The sequence below is a fragment of the Schistocerca nitens genome, chromosome 5 (genome assembly GCF_023898315.1).
Source record: "Schistocerca nitens isolate TAMUIC-IGC-003100 chromosome 5, iqSchNite1.1, whole genome shotgun sequence".
NCBI lineage: Eukaryota > Metazoa > Arthropoda > Insecta > Orthoptera > Acrididae > Schistocerca > Schistocerca nitens.
The window spans coordinates 45,304,271-45,328,334 of NC_064618.1; positions in this window are offsets into that span (position 1 = coordinate 45,304,271).

Below are 24,064 nucleotides of genomic sequence, written 5' to 3' on the forward strand. Positions count from 1 at the left end.
AAATATGTTGAATTGTAGGACAGGGCTTTGTATAATAATAGTAGATAAAGTATTAATTATGGTGGTTATCGGTATGGAGGATGAATTCAGAAATGAAATGGTGGAAATTATGGGAGAAGCGATGCCGGTATTTACAGTAATGTATATCAGTATGTGTAAAATAAAGAGATTGTAATTGGAATGCAAGAGCTAGGAATTAAAGTAGGATATGAGAGAACATTAAGAGACCCATGGAAGGGAGTAAAAACATAACAGAGAGAGGTAACAGAGGAAATGTACAGGAAAAATGACACTGGTAACTCATCAGTTTGAGATGAAGTATATAAATCGAAATTGGTCTAAGGAATGTAGAAAAAGATTTAAACCAGCAGGAAATCAGAGATTTTATGGTCATTGTAATAATGAAGAATACCAAGTGAACACAACGAAGTTCGAAAAAGAAAGGTTATTAGGTGAGTGGTAAATGACAGTACTGAAGGTTTTGACCTGGATACCAATGTATAGAAAAAAATTTATAGTCAGGCAGAAAGGGAAATTTCAAGAGGACGAGCTATGTCAAGCAGTAATTATAACGATTTTAGGATTAATAAACTGATGATCAACGAGGAAGGAAATATAGGATATGATTTGGCTGATTCTGATTTGGTAACAGATGGGTCTGATAATTCTGTTCTGGAAGGTGAAGACATCTCGCCATATGATGAAACAGTTACTATTGACAATGTTACTGATAAAATAATACCTCTGTTGATGAAGTTAATTATGATGAGACTGATAGTGAAGGTAAATCTTAGGATGTTTCTTTTGAGAGGATACAGAGACTTTTCTTCCTGACTGTGCCGTTTCCAGTTTTTTTAGCTATAATAATTAACTGTGCCCAGTACATTTTGTTAGGAGTGGTAAGTATTCAATTTTGCGCCCGAAGTGAGTGGGTCCAGAGGGCTTGGCGGCCCTGAAAGGTTAGCAGGTTTTCACGATATCCCAATAGCAGGTAATGAGGGCCTATTGGGTGACAGTGTTTGGGGAAATGGTCCTACAGTCTGAAATGTTCACTCTTTACAACACCTACCACTAATTCGCTTGCCATAGGCACAGATATGAGCGGTCTCCATATCTTCCCCCTGATAGTTGTGGAGGGTGAAATTTGCCTTTTAGTCTGCACATCAAAGAGGAGACTGCCCAGTAGATTGCCTACTGGCACTTCCCTGGCATAAGACAGATCATTCGTTCCGTCCAGTCCAAAGTATCGCCCTTGCCACCAGACATGGTGTGATCAATGCTGACAGATGGAGAGGGACTGTTCAAAACCAGTACAAACCTCATGAATCGTAATTTTTTTGCATAGTTTGTGTGGGAAGTTTCTGAAGATACGTAGGAAAGGAAACATATTTGTTCATGAGATTGGTAGCAGCAGTCAGTCTCCCTTTCCAGTGGATCTTGGAAACTGTGGGTATTCTGGGAGGAACTTGGATTTTAAGACGATTCACTTCCCAGCTGTCGTCTGGAGCTGATTGGTGGCCTCCACTGTAATTAAAGAGTATTAGTGTTGCTCAGTAGCGTCATCCATCTTCTGAGCAGCTACTATCTAACTGCAGCTATGTAACTAATCTGTGTATGTATCTCAGGTGCTCTGTTATCTATGATAAATATTTGTCTAATTATCTTACTTTTGTGAGACTACCCAGATGTGGAAATTTAATTATTTTGTTTCCTGTGATTTTCCAACCAAACGCAAGTCCCACTGAGTTCAGAGCCATTTTACTTTAGTTTGCAACAATTCTCAGAATATTGCTCTGTATTATTGTCAGTGGCTGGTTCAAATGGTTCTGAGTACTATGGGACTTAACATCTGAGGTCATCAGTCCCCTAGAACTTAGAACTACTTAAACCTAACTAACCTAAGGACATCACACACAGCCATGTGCGAGGCACGATTCAAACCTGCGACTGTAGCGGTCGCGCGGTTCCGGACTGAAGCGCCTAGAACCGCTCGGCCACTCTGGCCCGGCCATTGTCAGTGGTTCACTTGTTTAAATGAGATTAGCTTTGGGTTCTCTGTTTGAATTAAATTTTGAAATAAGTGTTGTCCTACAAACTGTCTATGGTCAAGTGACGAATAATAAACACAACCAGCTGCATTCCTCGGATGTTCGCTTCGTTGTGACTAGTTTCCGTTGTGTGCAGTGACCAGGCAGTGTAAGAACAAGTGTGAGAGTTCCAGAGATGTAACGAATGTCGAATGTTCAGAGGTTATTATAGCAGCAGTAGTTTGTTCATTGATCCTTAATAGAAATCTACCAGGTCTTTTAGCTGTGTCGCTACTCATGCTAATTGTCATGCGTCTCGTATAGGAGCGTTTTCCGTCTATGCATTCTGTTTCTGCAGGCACTAACTCAGCTGGTTACACGTGCTCTTATTTCTTTGCGACAGGCAGCTTATTTTCAATATACCTACATAATCGGAACATATACCCCATCTCTTAGTGTCTTGCATATACATCTCCTATTGTGTTGCCATCGACGCTACGTTTAATCTTCATTTATTTTCTTTTTATTGAATTACTGTAGAAATGATCTTACAGAAGCAGAATTGGTTTTCACGTGTACGACTGTACACAAAAAACTATAACATCACTGGAGCACATTTGTGACACAGTAGATAACATTTAGGCGCAAAAGGAATTGTTAAGGCAAAAGGCAAACGCCAAACACACTTCAAACAATATTGTTATGAGCCACTAACCATGACCTCAGCGTGAAGTAACTTACTTTGATTCCTACCAGCGGCCATCAGCTTTGTATAGTAAACATATGTTTATTATCAATTCAATAAACGAATTTGAGCAAAACCTTATCACATGCCATTGTTAAAAGACCTTTTTCACACATTCTCTGACGATATATCTCGTCGAAGCAAAGCGTTGTGATTCGGAAATGAGGAGAGTAATTGTAGGAAATACATGATCTGTTTTCGTGGGTGAAAAACAGCGAAGGATATAAGCCTGGGAAATGAAAACTTTGCTTTACACAATAATTTAAAATTTAATCTTAATGTATACGGAGTAAATTGCTGTTTTCACAAATGGACACTGTAATATTAACCGTGCGATTAACGGCGTAGCTGACACCAGGTAGTAAATGAGGTGTAGCATTACACAAGGCAAGCAGCCTCCATGTTTTCGTAGTTGGGCTTATTATACTCATTTCTTATGCATGCCACGTTCAGTATTGGTGTACGATGCACGGGATGTTTACCGGGAGTACGCTTTGGTAAATTCGGCGTTAATTACATGAAATTAGCCGGCAACATACGCGCGTCGTCAGGGGGGACAGCTTCGGCCACTACACTGGATGCGGCGCCAGTGTGAAATCAATACGACCGTTTAAATAATTCATGCGCGACCGCTACACCTGAAAGCAGTCGGCAGAAAGGGATTTAATTTACATTTGTGGATTGGATCCCGCAAGTTCGCAGAGCAGTACAGCCCGTTTCGCTGCGTCATGGCTACCCACAGAACAAAGACAAAGCTGTAGTAGTTGTGGACAGGGCCGTCGATAGTAAACACGAAACAATATGCATCTTCATCTCTAAGAGAAAACAATGAAATGTATTCCGTGCAGAGAGATGATGCGGAGTAATGCTCGTTTCACAACAATTACCGCAAACGTGACGTCATTTTGACGTCACGCGCAATATCGACGACTGCACGGTCGGCCATCTACAATTGGTCATGGGCAACGCTCAGACCACACGTCCGGCCAATTGGACTTTACGTTATTTCTTGAAAATATGCAGCGTTAGGCTACTACAGAGCCTGCAAACATATTTTTTTGATGAATATTTAACTACGAAACTTAATTAGTAACAGAACGCAGAGTGTGACGGATGCACTCACGTTTCATGCTTGAACATAATGTACTGCGATCGCCAGCAGCAGCCGCCATTACAGAGGAACAGCTCAGTGTAGCCATACACAGAAACCAAGTACGACAGACAAAAATGGAATTCCCCAACTATCAAAATAATCAGCCTACAAGTCAGTGACGAAAAACTATAATGGTCCTTAAAAAAATAGAATATTGTCTGATCAAATACCAAACCGACACAGGGACCTAAGAGGCTTTAAGAACTAAGGTAGGTATTTACTTTGAACTTATTGCAAAATAACCTTTTTTTCTCAGTCAGCAGTTTCCGACTGGTTTTATGCGACCCATAACGACTTCCTCTCTTGGGCCTTTCTTACCATCTCAGAGTGGCCCTTGCACATTATGTTCTGAGTTATAAGTTGCGTGATTCTAGTACTCGTTTTCCCCTAGAATTTATACCCTCTGCATCTCGCTGAAGTACCATGGAAGTTATCCTAAGAGGTCTTAACACATGCCCTACCATTCTGTCCCTTTTAACAATGTTTTCCTCTTGCTTCTTTCTTCGCGGATTCTTCTGGGAATCTTTTCATCTATTTTCGTCTGTTCTTGCAGTTTACAGCTATTATCCTTAGAATATAGAACATCTTGTACCATTTTCCATTGTTGAACGCTTTTTCCACGTGTTGTTCGTTGCCTCTTATGGTAGTAAGTCGTCCATCGCTCTTGACTCCAACACTGGATTCCCTATGTCTTCTATTTCGGCTCCCTACTTTTCTTCTACCACGCTATCACAAAGTTTCTCCCCCTTGTAGAGACCTTCAGTGTTTTATTTCCAGATAATCCGCCCTTTGGTCTGCGTTAAACAGTGAAGTTATTGTTACGCATTTGCCTTTTATTTCACCGACGTTCGAATCGTATTGGATGTTATTAAACCACATTTTGATGTTCGAGGAGGTATCGTAAGTTTCTAATTCTCACCTTTAAAAAAATGTGACGTGTCTGTGATGGTTTGTTGTTGGCAGTTTTATGCAGATTTATACACTTTTCCGAGCGTTTCTTGACGTCCGAAAACCCTGTAGATTTTGCCTTAAATAACTCTTCCACTTCGTTAATCTCGTCTTCTATCTGATCAAATCGGCGACCACGCAATGGAGTCTTCCTTTCTGGGAACAAGAATGGTCATTTGGTGCGTGATCGGAAGAATAAGTCAAACGGTCTCGTTTTTCCAACAGCCACTTGCGTTGTCAGGCACAAGACGAACGCCTCTGGGGAGCAAAGCTGAGGATAACTTGTTTAGAAGATTACTGTAGGAGATGCTTATGGTGTTTTCACTTTTGGAGGGTTATCTCTGAGGATGACACCACAACAGTCCCAAAACCTGAAACCGTGACCCTTCCAGCTGATTCTTGCACTCGAATCCTCTGTCAGGGTAATGTAACCAGTTTGTAAATTCCTTTTTCACCCTCACAGTAGTGTCATAAGGTGGAAAATCACTTCCGTAAACAGCCGAAATCTAGAAACCCAGGTAACAGGTACAGGATAGGGAAGGATCAAACATCAACACGTGGAAGGGAGACCCATCCGATAGTTCGTCATTTTCACCAAATAAACATTTATTTAAGGAAAGCACACTGATCAGTTAAATTCCAGACTAATGGCGCCATGAAAACCATCAGAATTACAATGACATATAAAGTGAGAAACTACTGAAATTTACCAAAATAAGCAAAAGGAAGCAGTATTCAATAAACACAAAGCATCTGAGTTTATTGACCGTAAGAATGAAATTTGACCCTTTAAGTAAAGGGAAACGATATTTACCAAATACAGAGCACATCCGATTTTGTGAAGAACAGTTAGCAGAGAATTTGGACACTCTTCTTTTATGAACATTAAGAGGGTCAATAGCTTGATTATAATTTACAAAAGTTCATGAGTTAATCCCGTTGAACTCCACAGCCTGCAACCCTGGCGGCAGTCACTCAACCCAGGTATAGCTCCTACAGCTACAAGGAGCAAGACAACTACTCATCTTTGGCTGGGTATGACAGACGAAGGGGCAAAGCGCTCCTACGGCAAGAACATAGACGTCGGGCGTTCGGCAGGACGCCGCCAAGGTCGCGGCCCAGAAGTCACGGCTGCGAAAACCTAGGTAGACTCGCGTGTCTCGCAATCAACTGTGAACATAAATCATAGGCAAGGCAGTACAACAATAACAGAATATACACTAACAAATGATGACACTAGCTTTAGAAAGATACATAAAACTCGTAACCTCAGATGAAACTAATAGTTAAATCCAAACTTAAATAAATAAACTAATATTTACATATATACGTATTCGCAGGGCTTTTAATCAGATCAGGGGAAACTCGCTAAGAATGACACAGATAATTAGAATGGATTTTGTCGTACGCAATAAGTACAAACGCCTTTTTCTAGGTAAGATGATAAGCGAGTACATGTAACTTACAAGGTACAAACAGAGCAGTTGCAGTTAAACCCCCCTGAGGCATGAATAAAGTATTGCTAAAAAGCCTTACGAAACACTAGTTAAGGTGAGCTTAAGCAGAAAATTTTACTCAGTACTAGCACTACTTAATTCAATTACGACTAAAACACATCAACGTAGGTTAGAACAATACAATTTTCTAAATCACAATTAGATTTCAAATTCATACACAGTACATGATGCAGTAGCATGACATTGCCACCGCGTACACTTCCAGTACCCGTTGTTACGACTTTCATTGATAACATCGCACCCCAAGCGGGTGCACACAAGCGGTATATCAATTAACAGAACCACGTGGCTTCAGAGAAGACGGACTAACAACTATTGGCCACTCTCAAGCCGAGGCACACCGCAGAATAAACAAATACATATTATTCACTGAACAAGACACATTAATATTGCGTCAGTTTTCCTTTTAAACAGTAAAACCACAGGACCAGAATGTCCATAGGCAGTATGTTACGATCCACTCTCCCCACCATCGCCGAGTCGCGTAGCAGCCTGCTCTAGGGCGCCTGCCGGCCGCTGTGACCGAGCGGTTCTAGGTGCTTCAGTCTGGAACAGCGCTGCTGCTACCGTTGCAGGTTCGAATCCTGCCTCAGGCATGGATGTATGTGATGTCCTTAGGTTAGTTAGGCTTAAGTAGTTCTAAGCCTAGGGGACTGATGATCTCATATGTTATGTCCCATAGTGCTTAGAGCCATTTGAACCACTTGAATCTAGGGCGCCTTGTAAATGTTCGAACGCCTGCCACCGTCGGAGGTTCGAGTCAGTGTGTTGTCCTTAGCATAAGACAGTTTAGGTTGGATTAAGTAGTGAGTAAGCATAGGTACCGATGACCTCTGCAGTTTGATCCCACAGTCCTTACCACAAGTTTCCAATTTCCCCACCATCAATTACCCTTTTAACTGCTTTTCAGATACCAGAAGGAGGCGCCCGTCAACAGAGTTCCAGTGCACAACCTCGGTCATCTTCATTAGCGGCTGTCCAACATTCGACAAGTCGCTCGGCTATCTGGCAGGGCACATGCGTTGTCAAACACAAATTGACCCAACTAAGCGCCGCCGCCAGGCACGGCTGTTCCAGTCCTCCCACTTCCGTCACGTGCCGTTCACAGCTCACTGACTCCGCGCCGAGCCTCCACCTCAACCAGGAAAACCAAAGATAAGTCACAAGGGAGGTGACTATCGACACCGGTGCCACCAAGCCGAGCCTCCACGGCTCACATCTCATCATGCATTTCCCAGACACTGTTGCCATCTGTAACATCATAGCTTTAGGGTCGACCTGCTACAGCGATCGCACAACTTGCGTACTGGCCGCTAGACGCCGCCGCGGGCGCTGTAAGAGTGCATTGCGATAGCAGGCGCGCGTGTTGCGTACGGGCCGCGAGGTGCCGCCACGAGCGCAACCGTATATAAGTGCCGACGGAGTTCGGCCAGCTCTCATTTTGTTGGCATCTCATTTTTGCCTATTCTCTTATTTGCTTAGTTGCTTAGCTCTTATTCGTTTATGGTTCATGTTATTGTGCTCTCTTTCAGCCATTATGATTGGTTTCATTTACTACAAACTGAGAAGTGCTCATTTTGCCATTTCACTTTTGCATATTTCTCATTTTGCTAATAATATTCTCCTTAGCTTTTTACAGTTGAATTGATTAACATAGTCTAACGTACTGTTTGTTGATTTCAGCCTGTTCATATTCTGATGTTCTTTAAATACTGTAATAATTATCGGAAGCATTTGTTCCCTTAAACTTGTGTACAGTATTCTCGATGTAGGATTTGTTCTGTGACACAGGTGTAAGGTTTTGAATATAAATTATATACGAAACTGTGCTTTAAAAGGAATTTATTTTTTCAGTTGTACTACACCAGACGACAATTTTGTGTGACACTGAAAGACGTGACACTGTAGGCACCGAGTATATATACGTCACACATTCAAATGCATGAATTTTGTCACACTATGAGCCAATTTTCTCCGTATTATACCTCAGTCACTTCTGGTACTGCCTGTAAATATTAACTTTTCAACATCATGTACTGAGCGTCCAGTGATAACACTGACAAAATTTTATCAGTATGGCGTAATAAATTTACGATAACCCCTCGTAATACACTACTAGCTACGTGACGTTCCGGCCAATGAGAGGACAGGTGCTGCTGTAGGAATCGTCGTGTTTACCCTGCGGAGTGGGAGGCGCACCACGCCGTGCCAAGTTTCCGCAGCTGTCGCTTTCCTGGACGTGAAGAGGCCTGCGCGAGGGGCGGAGGCGGTGCGAGATGTTTACATTCGGCACGGTGCTGAGTGCGACGGCTGCTCGCCTGATCGAAGCCGAGGGGCAAGCGGTCCGAGCGGGCGAGGTGTGCCCCCAATATTGGTTCGCGCCCTGGCCTCAGGGGCAGACGTCGCCAGCCTGTCCGCCCGACAACAACAATACGGAAGCACTGACAGCGGGGGCGAGGAGGAGAGGGCTGCTGGCCGGCACTACAGATGCGGCGAGGAAGCCGCGCAAGGCGGACCGCTGCATCATTCTCAAAGAGAGCTGGAAAGACCGAAAGAGCTCGAAAACAAGGCGACACACTGGGGCAAGAGCAACGGCCTATGTCGTGTCTGGCCCTCCGTGTTGCGAGTGTGACGTAACTTTGCTCTGGCAGGTGATACCGAATACTCAGGGCTGAAAAATACTGGAAGTCTTCTATTAGAAGTATCAGAGACATCAACATTTAGCTATCGCTTCCACCATCACACGGGTAGCACTTCATTCTCATTAGATACGCTTATTTCTATTATCATAGCTGTGATGTGAAGATCTGCAAGAAGGAAACATAGTTTAACATTTTTATTTGCTAAACTGTGGTCATAATTTTTACACTATTGCCACGTCACAAATAAATAATTACTTACTTACATCCACTGGCCACACAAGCCGCAGCCAGTACTTTAACTCACTCAGTCCAGTGTAATGGTACTTTGACTTCCGCGCCTCCGCCAATACAAAGTTATATTTTACGATCGCGCACGCAGAAGAGCGCTGCGCCAGCGACCGATTTTGTAAATAATTTTGTTCTTTTTTTTTACTTTTGCGTAGCTTTTTTGTTTTTAAGAACGAATGGATGTCTCTCTCTCTTGTCTTGATACGATAGACGTGTATTTTCCCGCTGTGTTGAATGTGCTTTTGGTGAAAAATTAAAATTACATTACAAGGCGATGTTGTTTCAATAGATAATGAGAAGATAATAATAAAAAAGGTAACACCACAATTGGCGACCGTGACAGGACTTGCAATCTTCGCATTTGATACAAGTGCAGTTCGGATTTGATACAAGTGCAGTTTGGATTTGATACAGGTGCAGTTATTATAAATTTTGGACATTTTATCTAATTTTAACCACTTAATAGCATCAGAAAATGAATTTGGACTAAGTCTCATTCATTTCAATTGTAATGTTACGTGCATGAAATTTACAACAATATTGTTTTCCCTGTTATTAATTTGTGTTAATTTTCATTTTCACGCTGAGGAAATTAATTTGGTAAAAAAAAAAATTGGGAAAAGGATAACGTTCCATAAAATAATTTGCACGGACGCGAAAGAAAAATTTTGGATTGAAAACTATATTTGACGCTACATTTGCAACATAAGACTGAAAAAAATTGGTGAGTACAGAAATTTACATTTTTCCAGTTTCAAGCAGCCATCTGTACTTCCTTTATTCCGATCCATTTATTTCGAAATTTTTTTTCAAATTGTAGTTAAAATTGATTTACTATTATTGGAAATGGTGAGTGAAGAGCATATTCACAGTCATTTATTTGTGTGAGGGAAATTTCAGTACCAGTTTAATAATTCCATTTCTAATTAGAAATCATATAGAAATATCCATTTCCATAAGAGAAATTTCAGATTTCAACATATCATATTAAAAAAAAAATTTTTTTTACCATTGGAAAATTTTATTTGCAATTAATTATGAAAATCGCAAGATGGACGCTAGACGCGTAGAAATTGTTTCCGCGGACGAGCTTAGTGAAAGTGACACATTGCAAACCATGTCCGACAGTCAAATGAATATTGAACTTAATAGGGAGGATGTTCAAGACATAATTTTACCGGATCGATTAAGACAACAACCCCTATATTTAAACAGATATACAGGCGAATGGAGAGTGAGTACTACGCGACAAAACGTGACATTGACAACGTCAACTTCAGAACCAGACATCAATCAGGCACGAAAAAATGACGAAACCAAGACACAGGACTCTGACATGCTCAACCAGATCCTGAAGTTACTTGGTGACCAAAACAAAAAATTTGACACTTTAGACAAAAGATTTGACACTAAATTCGATGAACTGACACGAGACATAAAACAAAATTTTGAAAAACAATCGAGACAAATTGCCGACTTGACAGAAACCACCAGTAGTCTTGGAAGGAAATTTACTGATTTATCAGACAAGGTTACGAGACAAGAAAAGGTATTTGTGGAATTCAGTGACGAGACAAAAACTGACTTACAACGATGTAATGAGAAATTGTTAACAGTAGTTTTTGAACAACAGAAAACCAGTACCCAAGTTGACGAATTACGACAGTCACACAATTCCGTAAAAACAAACCAAGAACACTTAGACCTGACGATTACAGACCTTTCAGACAGATTAAATGATGTAACATTGGAGCAGAAATCCTTACAGGAAAAGTTAGAAAAGCTTGAAGACAGAGCAGATGTAGCATCTTTAAAGAATGACACAACTCTAGCAGAAAAACTTGTACATGAATGCAAATTATGTGATGATTATTTAGATGAGAAGTTTGAGACAATGACACAGATCATTTTAGATAACACAAAGGAACAAGTAAAGGGAGAAACAGATAATATTCAGAAAGAGGTACGTAAACTTAAAGAGAATGTAATACCAAGTTCGTCAGTGATACCAAAACCCATAACAGACAACCAAAACATAAACGAGAATCATAATAATCCTAGACCCAGCACACAGCCGAAAATAGAATTACCAATGAGTGACACAAATCCCAATGAACCATTTTCAATGCTACCACAAGATCAAAACTACTATCAGACATCACCACATACTATGCACAGTTTGACACAAAATACAGGACCCATAATACCATCGGGAGTAGCTGATGAAACATTAGTACGACATGGATACTTTCAGACATTTTCATGTGATGAGAAAGACAAAGTGCATCCGATTGTTTTCATCTGCTCTTTTGATGGTATTTTCCCGAGACATTGGTTGGAGGCCGACAAAATTCGATATGTTACAAATTTATTACGTGGAAGAGCAGCTAAGTGGGGAGCAGCAATTAAAAGACAATGTTTAACATTTGAACAGTTTGAACAAACATTTCTTGAGGAATTCTGGTCGATCACAGAACAGCGAAGTTTAAAACGAGAAGTATACAATCCAGAAATTTACAACCCGAAGAAAGAGACTTTACGACAACACTTTGAACGCTACCTAGACAAAACATTATATTGGACAAAACCAGCAGATTTACCAGACGTAATTAGAACACTTAAAAGCCACTTACCATTTCCTTACCGTGATAAATTAATAGGAGTGTCCGAGGACAACATAAAGAATTTTTTCAGTTATGTTGATGAGATAGATGTTGTTTACAGAGATGAGATCAGGAATTTCAATCAATTGTATCCAATCCATCCAAGCAATTCGCGTACGCACAACAGAAATGACAGAGGCTATTGGAATCCGCCTCCGACACCACAACAAAACACTCAAAGAAACAATTCGCACTACACTGGGACAAATCCATTCAATATTAGGAGAAACAACTCGCAGCATTGGCAAGGAAACAGTAATTATTACTATAATGGTTATCCGAACAGTAATTACAATCAGAACAATAACAGTTATATTCAAAATAACAACAGAAGAACGAACCGAAATTATAGAGATCAAAGAAGAGACGATAACAGGTACCATCCAGGATATTTTCAGAGAAACAACATCCAACAACACCCAAACATGTATTGCAGGAATAACAATAATGACAATACCAGTTACAGTCATGGGCGAAATAATGTATGGGGAAATCACAATGGACAACCGCCACGACACAGGCAATACAGCAACCCTCAATTTGTACCTAACGGAACTCCCAATGCGACGCGGGGTAATGTCAACAACCAAACAGCTGATACTTGGGTGACGCGCGACAGAAATGTAAATATTATTGAGTTGGGCAATGAACCCAACCCGCAGCAACAACCGAATTTGCCGGAAAACGAACGACGACCGAGCTAAGCGCTCGAGTTACGGTCAATAGGGAGCAGAGCGCAACGGAACCGACGATTTGTTTTCTCCGATATGATGATAGTAAGAAAATAGAAAAAGAATTATATCAGGATGTAGATTTTAATAGTAACAGTAAAACAAAGAAGATTATTCAGGCTATAACACGAGTTATGATTGGTAGTTCTGAAGTGGAAGTAATGTTAGATACAGGAGCAGCAGCAAGTGTCATTTCAATGTCCTTATATAATGAACTCAAACAAATAATGAACATACAAACATTGCCAGTACAGAATTGTCACATTATAAGTGCCACCGGTAACAAATCAAAGAATGTGAAATTTGAAGTGCTAATTAACTTCACATTTTCAAATATACCACTCAATTACAATTTTCTGGTAGTAGAAAAATTAGTTATGCATTGCATATTAGGAATTGACTTTTTGAATGAATATCAAGCAATCATAGATTTAGGGAAAGGGAAATGTCATTTAACCGTAAACCAACAACAACTGACAATAGAGTTAACACAGGGTAAAAACTTAAACAGTAAACAAGGTAAATTTGAACAGTTACATTTTCTGTATCCACCAGCAATAAACATATGTGATTTAACTTTTAATGAAGCTATATCTCAGGGAATTAAACCTAATAATTTATATGAGAAATGCACAGAATCTGAATATCTGACGAAGGAACAACAACTTGAATTACTTGAAGTTTTGCAGCAATTTGCTGAGGTATTTGTGGAGAAACCTGGAATTATTAGAGGCTATACTTATGAGATGGATGTTAAACCACACAAAACATACTGTAGAACATATTATAATATTCCTTGGTCAAAGAAACCCGCAGGTTTGAAAGAGATTGAAAAAATGCAAGCTTGGGGTATCATTGAAAGGTCACATTCACGATATTGCAGTCCGATCCTAGCAGTTAATAAAGAGGATGGTAGTGTAAGGTTAGTGCTGGATGCACGAGAAATTAACAAAGTTATAATCCCAATCAACACACGACCTATTAATTTGGAAGAACAACTTTTAAAATTTCATAATGTACAGTATTTAACCAATATCGACCTCCGCTCATCATTTTGGCAGGTGAACCTTCATAAAAACAGTCGTAAATACACTGCATTTCTATGTGAGGGGCGTAGTTATCAATTTTGTGTTCTACCCTTTGGTCTACGAGTGAGTGCTGGAGTATTTATTGAAGCCTTAGATGCTGTTCTTGGACCACAATTGTTATCGCAAATCACAGTTTATGTTGACGACATTGTCATTGCCACCACTACTTGGGAAGAACATGTAAATCTTTTGAAGCAACTTCTGACTAAATTTTCTGACGCAGGTGTCACTATCAATTTATCAAAGACGAAATTAGGGAGGAGAGAAATCAAATTCCTTGGTCACATCATATCAACTGAAGGCATTTATCCAGACTCAAGAAAAATTGATGCAATAAAGAATTTTCCATCCCCACAGAATCGTAAACAACTCAAAACCTTTCTTGGTCTATCTTCATTCTTCAGGAAATTTGTACCCTACCACCTTCTTAACAGTCCACATCTTCTATCTTTACTCAAAAGAAATAATATTTGGAAATGGACAGAGTTCTGTCAGACAGATTTTGAAGCGATTAAGAATGCTTTAGTTAATGCACCGTTGTTATGTCATCCTGACATGACGTCAGACTTTTGCCTAGTAACAGATGCAAGTTCCTATGGGCTCGGAGCATTTTTATTCCAAATTCATGTAGAAAATGAACAAACAGTCATCAAACCTATAAGTTTTGCTAGCCGCACGCTCACTGAATGCGAAAAGTCATATTCAGTGACCGAGCGCGAAACACTTGCCATAGTATGGGCGTTTCGCAAGTTTCGCTACTTTCTATGGGGAAAACGTACTAAGCTTTATACTGATCATCAAGCTCTTTCTTTCCTGCTATCATGCAAGTTATTACATCCACGTCTTGCACGCTGGTGTGCATCACTACAAGAATATGATTTCGTTATTATATATATAAAAGGAGAATCCAACATTATAGTTGATGCTCTATCTCGTTTGCCACAAGGCCTACAAGAATTTTCAGATGTGACAGAACAAACATCAGATTTTAAAATTTTACTCATGTATGACGGTACATTTGCACCTTACTACAAAAACATGTGCAGGAAGTTAGCCATATTGCAGGATAATGATCCCAGGTGGATCCAGATAAAGAATAAATTACGTGCAGGAACAGACCCACATCTAGAAAAATATTACACGTTGCACAAAGAAGTATTATTCCACCGACGAAACCCTGAATCACAGCATTGGTGTGTTTGCTTACCTGAAGCTCATGTTGATGATTTTATTTTATTTACACACAGAACTTGGGGACACTATGGTGTAACCAAATGTACAGATAAGATTATAAAATATTGCTACTTTCCAAATTTAAGGCGAAGAGTATTGAGTAATATTAGGAAATGCATCATATGTCAGAAAGCCAAATATTCTAATCGCACAAGCATGAATGAATTGCACCCAATCATACCTAAGAGGCCATTACAGCTAATTTCTTTAGATATTGCAGGACCCTATCCACAAGCACGTGGAGGAATGAAATACATCCTTGCTGTGTTAGATGTTTTCACAAAGTATTTAAAATTATATGCTTTACGTTCAGTTTCTACCACTGCTATTACCAGACGTCTATTAACAGATTATTTTGTAAGAATAGGAAAACCTGAAGTTATGATCACGGATAATGCAGCATATTTTACCAGTTTAAAATGGAAGACATTTATTGAAGAACAGAATGTTAAACATATTTTAATTTCAAGATTTCACGCAGCAGGAAACCCAGTAGAAAGAACATTTCGAGAATTTGGACAGTTTATGAGAACACACACACCAGAGAAGCACACAAAATGGGTAGAATACCTAGCACCATTTGAACAAATAGTGAACAATTTAACTCACATTTCTACTGGATACACACCAACTGAATTAATTATGGATAAAACAGAAAGAAATGAATGGACAGACCCTCTACCTAAACTTACAGCAACAACAAATCATGTTAGTTTAGAAGAAAAGGTAAGACAAGCTTACACAACATTATGTGACAAAGCTAAGGAAAGAAAGCAGAAATATGACAGAGGTGTCAGGAAAGCACAAACATTTCAAGTTGATGAGTTAGTTTTACTAAGAACACATCCTAAACCCACAAAACTGAAACATTTAAACAGGAAATGGCAGATCTTATACTCTGGACCATACCGAATTGCAAATATTCCACACCCTGGCTGTTATTCATTAGAATATCCATTAACACATAAACCCAGGGGTCTACATCCACACAGACATTTGAAAAAATACATACAGTAAAATGTTAGCCAATGAGAAGAAGATAATTAATATGATATACAGTTATGATGAGCCTACATTTAAGTTATACAGATACTTACAATCTAATGAATGCAGGTAAGTCTAGAAAGCAATGTGAACCATCCAATAGCTAATAAGATATTTGGTTATAAGAGGAGTTGCTATTGAGGCATATACACATTAGAGGAGGCATATACACATTAGAGGAGGCAGAGAACTGAACAGAATTATTTTCTTTAGGAGGCATGTGATAATAGTAATGTTGATATGAGTGATGTGAGTGACTGAATGAGATGAGTGAATGTAATTTTAGTTTAATAAGAGGATAAATAGGTATATGGAGAGAGGTAAAGTGGTGATGAATAAGAGGAAAATATATATATAATGCTGAGGAATAAGTATGTTATTTTGTGAAGAATGAATTATGGATAGGTGAGAATGTTATGAGTGATTGAGAATATGTTGAGGGGAGAGAAACTAGATTTGAACGCTATATCACATGTACTCTTGGAATACAGAATGAAAGTAGTGGAAAGAAAATTATTTATTGAAAGATTGGTATGCCTGAGATAATAACTTATGTGGTGTCTTATATATTCTTATAACTAAAGGTGAAAGTATAGATTTATGTGGAAAGAATTATTTACAGCAGCCACTGTTGGAAATATACCAGAAGATTTAAATCTATAACACTTTAACACTAATCTAATGGGAACTTGTAATGAAATTTTTGGAGTTATGTAGGCTTGACACTTCAGATTGGAAGAATTATTTAAGAGAACATATTTAGCAGTCATCTAGTGACATAATTAAAGCTCATCTACTGAACTGAACTAATGCACCATTAAATAGAAAGGAGAATAAGGAGAAAACAAAACATCAGTCCTCTGTTGCGGCTCATACTCTCATCCCTCCCTTAGAAAAATTTATACATGTTGACAAAATATTTGACATTATATAATTCGTGATTATCTGACAGTATGGAGAGACATACACACACATTTATTTATGAATAGAATTTTACAGGTACCACAAGGTAAATACAGAATGGATATACAGCATGGAACGCAGCAGCAATTATCTAAGAAGATTTATTTATCTATTAAGTAAAACATTTATTTATATTACTTGATACTTATGAAAGGAAGGAGATGAACTACACAAACTTTATAGGAACATGATTGACTTGAACTATATATATATATATATATATATATATATATATATATATATATATATATACTTACCACACTGATGTACATACTTGTAGGATCCTAAGATATTTAGAGGGGCACCACTCTTAGAAATGGTGATAGAGGGGTACCATTCTTAGAAACAGCAATAGTGGGGACACCACACTTAGAAACGGTATTAGGTATAGGAACTTTTACATTATATTAAGTTAACATGTATTTTATTTATCATATTTTATTTTGTGTAGTCCATTGTAGGGGATGACTTTACTAGTATTTATGAAGTAGTCAGCAACCATCCCATGAACCTATCCTCCTACAGAGGGCTGTCTTGAAGCTTGAAATATGTGTAAATATTATTCCAGGAGGCAAGATGAATTTTAAGTTGAATATTCTAGCGAGTTGCCCCAATTATCTTCAAATGTTGCAAGTGTAACGAAAAAAAAAAAGCTAACAAATAAAATAAATAAAATGTATATTGCAATCTGAATGTAATGTAATTCACATGTCAGCACAATGGTATTGAATGTAACGTAAAAATTTACTATATTTTTCATTTAATTCTGTATATGTACTGTATGACAACAATGTATCTCATGTAATGATTAATTGTAAATATTTGTATATTTCTGTACTTCCTATATCAAGAAATGTATTTTAAGGAGATGTTAATGAGCTGCAAAGGACTTGTGCATGTAGCACATGATTCATATAAATGGAACTGCAAATGCAAAGAAGAAACCAACATGATGGAACACTGGTCAAGCAATATTTACGTAGTGTCAATATGCTTTGAAGTGTATGGTGTTGTGGAAGCCGGCAGGTCTTCAGGTTGGTGTAAAAGACAAGCTCATCACCTGTCGTAGGCAGTGAGGTGTTTCCTGTGCCCTCATTTATACCCCGGTAGACGCCACCAAAATTCGACTGCTGGAGATCACATTTTCGTGTTGACACATTGAACAAACTTTGGATTTTTTTTCAAGTCACACGCAAGAGATCCAGGCAGTACACACACAATCAGAATCCGATACTACGTTTAAAGACATTGGAGCAATATAATAGAAACATTTATTGTTCGAATTAATTCCATTGTAAACACGAATCATGTGAACTGAATTCAAACGCTGTGCTAAGCAACGATAATACGCTGCAATTCAAAGACATTAATGTTACGACTCCTAAAGAAGGTACACACCAAAAAGACTGTATACAAAGACTGATATGCAAAGAACATTGTGCTCAGAAATATTTTTTTTGTAATATGTAAATTTCTTATTTTCTCATATATGTATGTATCTATGTAAATTTTCTATACTGCCACACTCGCTTGCGGAGCGTGTCAGTAGAGGAGGCATTGTAATGGTACTTTGACTTCCGCGCCTCCGCCAATACAAAGTTATATTTTACGATCGCGCACGCAGAAGAGCGCTGCGCCAGCGACCGATTTTGTAAATAATTTTGTTCTCTTTTTATACTTTTGCGTAGCTTTTTTGTTTTTAAGAACGAATGGATGTCTCTCTCTCTTGTCTTGATACGATAGACGTGTATTTTCCCGCTGTGTTGAATGTGCTTTTGGTGAAAAATTAAAATTACATTACAAGGCGATGTTGTTTCAATAGATAATGAGAAGATAATAATAAAAAAGGTAACACCACACCAGACTTCCACACTTTCTTGTCAGCTGCACCTTAAATCTCCCAGACGCAGTATCTGCATGTCTCCCATGGTATTATCCTTCTATCTCACTCTCGGCCGACTAGTGGTCTCCTTCCTTTGGTTTCTCCATCTATTTCTGCCTTTATAATCGTATTCTCCTCTTTACTGCCGGCCGAGGTGGCTGAGCGGTTCTAGGCGGTTAGGCGCTACAGTCTGGAACCGCGCGACCGCTACGGTCGCAGGTTGGAATCCTGCCTCGGGCATGGATGTGTGTGATGTCCTTGGGTTGGTTAGGTTTAAGTCGTTCTAAGTTCTAGGGGACTGATGAATGGTTTAAATGGCTCTGAGCACTATGGGATTTAGCTTCTTACGTCATCAGTCCCCTAGAACTTCGAACGACTTAAACCTAACTAACCTAAGGACATCACACACATCCATGCCCGAGGCAGGATTCGAACTTGCAACCGTAGCGGTCACGCGGTTCCAGACTGTAGCGCCTAGAAACGCTCGGCCACTCTGGCCGGGCAGGGGACTGATGACCTCAGAAGTTAAGTCCCATAGTGCTCAGAGCCATTTGAATCCTCTTTCCTCCTCATATGTCCGTACCATCTTAGTCTTTTACTTTTCGCATTCGTTACAATGTCAAATCAAATGGCTCTGAGCTCTATGGGACTTAACTTCTAACGTCACCAGTCCCCTAGAACTTAGAACTACTTAAACCTAGCTAACCTAAGGACATCACACACATCCATGCCCGAGGCAGGATTCGAACCTGTGACCGTAGCGGTCACGCGGTGCCAGACTGTAGCGCCTAGAACCACTCGGCCACTCCGGCCGGCATTACGATGTCAGTTAGTGTGTATAATTGTCTGGGTTTCCTGTGCCCCTTGTTTTTCCATATTCTCAATTGCCATTTTCTTTCACTGGTCCGCATATTTTGCTAAGTACTTTATTTTCAAAAGTGATAGTCATGCGTGACTCAATATATATATATATATATATATATATATATATATATATATATATATATATATATATATATGTATATGTATATATATACGATCTCTTTTTCTAAAAGGTTCTGTTGGTTGATACAGTCACCGAGGTACTTCAATGTGTCTGTCTTCTGCAGTGTCAGGTTCCTGATCGTTAGATGGTTTGGTTCTAACTGAGCTGTTCTTGCTGTTACCCGCAACTTTGTTTTATTTTCATTTATACTTACCTACCTTCTTAATTTTTTCCATCAGTACAGTTCCCATTTTTTCCAGGTCTTACAACGAAATAATAATAAAGAAAGAACGAAAAATTCGTACACTCGATCAGATGATGCACACTGTATGAACTTTCGTTTCCTTTTACATTTACCGTAAGCCCATCCGTAGTACATCATATCGGATTCAATACAGCACTGTCGACAGACAACGACACTGCTAATATATTTACTCTCCCTACATGTACACTAGGTGAGTGGCAGACACTGCACCTAGGATTACATGACGACTTTTCCTGATCGGTGTTTCAAGCTTGTTACCGATTTTAGAATCAAACTAAGAAACGCATACTAGAAACTGCCATAAGAAGTTTTTGGCCTTTTTTCTACTGTTTCTGTTCTTGCGAGACAAGACGCGGCGTTTTGTAAAGCGTTTGTAAATACTGCGAGTTCCACATATCTAAGTACTGTACAATACAGGGCTATTACAAATGATTGAAGCGATTTCATAAATTCACTGTAGCTCCATTCATTGACATATGGTCACGACACACTACAGATACGTAGAAAAACTCATAAAGTTTTGTTCGGCTGAAGCCGCACTTCAGGTTTCTGCCGCCAGACCGCTCGAGAGTGCCGTGAGACAAAATGGCGACAGTAGCCGAGAAAGCGTATGTCGTGCTTGAAATGCACTCACATCAGTCAGTCATAACAGTGCAACGACACTTCAGGACGAAGTTCAACAAAGATCCACCAACTGCTAACTCCATTCGGCCATGGTATGCGCAGTTTAAAGCTTCTGGATGCCTCTGTAAGGGGAAATCAACGGGTCGGCCTGCAGTGAGCGAAGAAACGGTTGAACGCGTGCGGGCAAGTTTCACGCGTAGCCCGCGGAAGTCGACGAATAAAGCAAGCAGGGAGCTAAACGTACCACAACCGACGGTTTGGAAAATCTTACGGAAAAGGCTAAAGCAGAAGCCTTACCGTTTACAATTGCTACAAGCCCTGACACCCGATGACAAAGTTAAACGCTTTGAATTTTCGGCGCGGTTGCAACAGCTCATGGAAGAGGATGCGTTCAGTGCGAAACTTATTTTCAGTGATGAAGCAACATTTTTTCTTAATGGTGAAGTGAACAGACACAATGTGCGAATCTGGGCGGCAGAGAATCCTCACGCATTCGTGCAGCAAATTCGCAATTCACCAAAAGTTACGTGTTTTGTGCAATCTCACGGTTTAAAGTTTACGGCCCCTTTTTCTTCTGCGAAAAAAACGTTACAGGACACGTGTATCTGGACATGCTGGAAAATTGGCTCATGCCACAACGGAGACCGACGGCGCCGACTTCATCTTTCAACATGATGGTGCTCCACTGCACTTCCATCATGATGTTTGGCATTTCTTAAACAAGAGATGGAAAACCGATGGATCGGTCGTGGTGGAGATCATGATCAGCAATTCATGTCATGGCCTCCACACTCTCCCGACTTAGCCCCATGCGATTTCTTTCTGAGGGGTTATGTGAAAGATTCAGTGTTTAAACCTCCTCTACCAAGAAACGTGCCAGAACTGCGAGCTCGCATCAACGATGCTTTCGAACTCATTGATGGGGACATGCTGCGCCGAGTGTGGGAGGAACTTGATTATCGGCTTGATGTCTGCCGAATCACTAAAGGGGCACATATCGAACATTTGTGAATGCCTAAAAAAACTTTTTGGGTTTTTGTATGTGTGTGCAAAGCATTGTGAAAATATCTCAAATAATAAAGTTATTGTAGAGCTGTGAAATCGCTTCAATCATTTGTAATAACCCTGTACATTAAAGCCATTTGGTTGATATTGTTAATTCCTTTGATACAGTGTATTTTTAAAACTGGTTACATGACCGGCGTTAAGGCACCATCCCGTACCTTTGAACGGAAGGCTTTCTGCGATGGAACACATGATATTTGAAAGTGAACTGAGTTTCTTTAACAACGTCTTAACGTTTTTCCCTATCTCGAAAATGATGTTTTCTTTGGGTGTCAACAGCATCTGTTTCGAAACGCTGTTCACTTGTAACTGGGTTTTGACGATACTTCTTCTTGATTTGGGTACGGTAGGACAGGTGTACTTGTCGATAAATAGAATGCGTGTCGCAATATATTGTACGTGGCTAAAACTAGTGGACCAAGGCTCTGCAATTATCATAGCGCGCAAACACGTGTAATCGCAACATTACATCAGTTAAAGTCGTTATGGCATTTTCTAATGGAACATTGACCATTTTATGATGCTGTTCGACAACGTAATCCACTCTGGTGTGAAAACTGTAGTTATTGTCATCAACTTCATTGTCTTCTGAATTCAACTAACCCCTCTAGTCTCTGAGTGTTACATTTGAGCTATAGAAATCATTTTGGTATGAACAACATCTTAAGTAATGTACTTACTTCCTTTCCTGAAAATTACCATCGACTGTACAACAACTGGATGAAAACTGAATAAAACAATTTTAGAAAAGGTGGATCAGGTATTTAATCCACAACCACACCTTTCATAGCCAGTGGTCTCCCATCTGCACCGTAGCATCGTACGTCACAAAACCACAGCTAGCTCCCACTGGAAAGTACTTTTGTCATACTGGGAAGAATATAGTGGTACTCTGAAGATGTCGGTAGGCTGGTAAAGTGAAGCCACAACACTGAATTTCGGACAGGAAGCCGTGGGTGACTGGGAGAGATCTCAGTTTCTACTAGTCGGGTGAAGCCAACCAGCTCAGGATAACATACTGCAGTGTTTCACGGCAGAACGTTTAAAGTTCAACTAAGAATCATTTGTCTCTGCAGAGGTAAGGATGGATTTAATTGTTTAAGTCATTTCCTGCTGCAGAATATGCCGGTTTTGTTGTAGAGTGTAGAGAATCTTCTAGATGTTCTAGGCGTAAAATTAAGTTATGAATATTGTATTTCGGCGGCAATAATCAATTTTCCTCTGCGTGCTAAAAATTTAGTTCTATCTCCCAAGCTGTTCTCTGGGGAAACGCGTCTGCGAAAACAATTGACGGCGTCAACAGCGAGGGTTCTTTGGGGGAAGGGATGACAGGATTAAAAAGACGTGAGTTCCATATTTCTTCTTGATTACCTTGAGACGATAACTCAATTTGGTCCTCTCCTCAAAATATTCACTTCGAGCATTTTCAAGGCGTGTATAATCAGCAGAGAAGAAGCAACATGAAGTTAATAATTTATATTCTCTTCGTTTCTTGACATCTTTAATATTTCATGGCTACTTCTGTCATTATCTCTTACTACCAGTATCAGAAAGAGCTTTTTGACAACAGTGTAGGGAACAGGGATGCTGTATTTGTGACAGTCAAAGGAAAACGTGCTGTAATTGACGCACTTGCAGACACAAAGCAAGAGTATTAAGTAAAGAAAAGACGTTAACGAATAATTGTTAACAGGGATGATACAGGTGAATTTGTGGAAGATTTACTTCAAGAGAGTTAGAATAAATATGCAGTAAGCTATGTGTACCGCAGGATCGACATGTTCTAGCTGAAAAAGGAAACGAATTTCAGTAACCTATAACGTAAAGAAAACAAAAGAAAAATTCGGAGTAGGAATTAAAATCCATGGAGAAGAAATAAAAACTTTGAGGTTCGCCGATGACATTGTAATTCTGTCAGAGACAGCAAAGAACTTGGAAGAGCAGTTGAACGGAATGGACAGTGTCTTGAAAGGAGGGTATAAGATGAACATCAACGAAAGCAAACCGAGGATAATGGAATGTAATCGAATTAAGTCGGGTGATGCTGAGGGAATTAGATTAGGAAATGAGACACTTAAAGTAGTAAAGGAGTTTTGCTATTTGGGAAGTAAAATAACTGATGATGGTCGATGTAGAGAGGATATCAAATGTAGACTGGCAATGGCAAGGAAAGCGTTTTTGAAGAAGAGAAATTTGTTAAC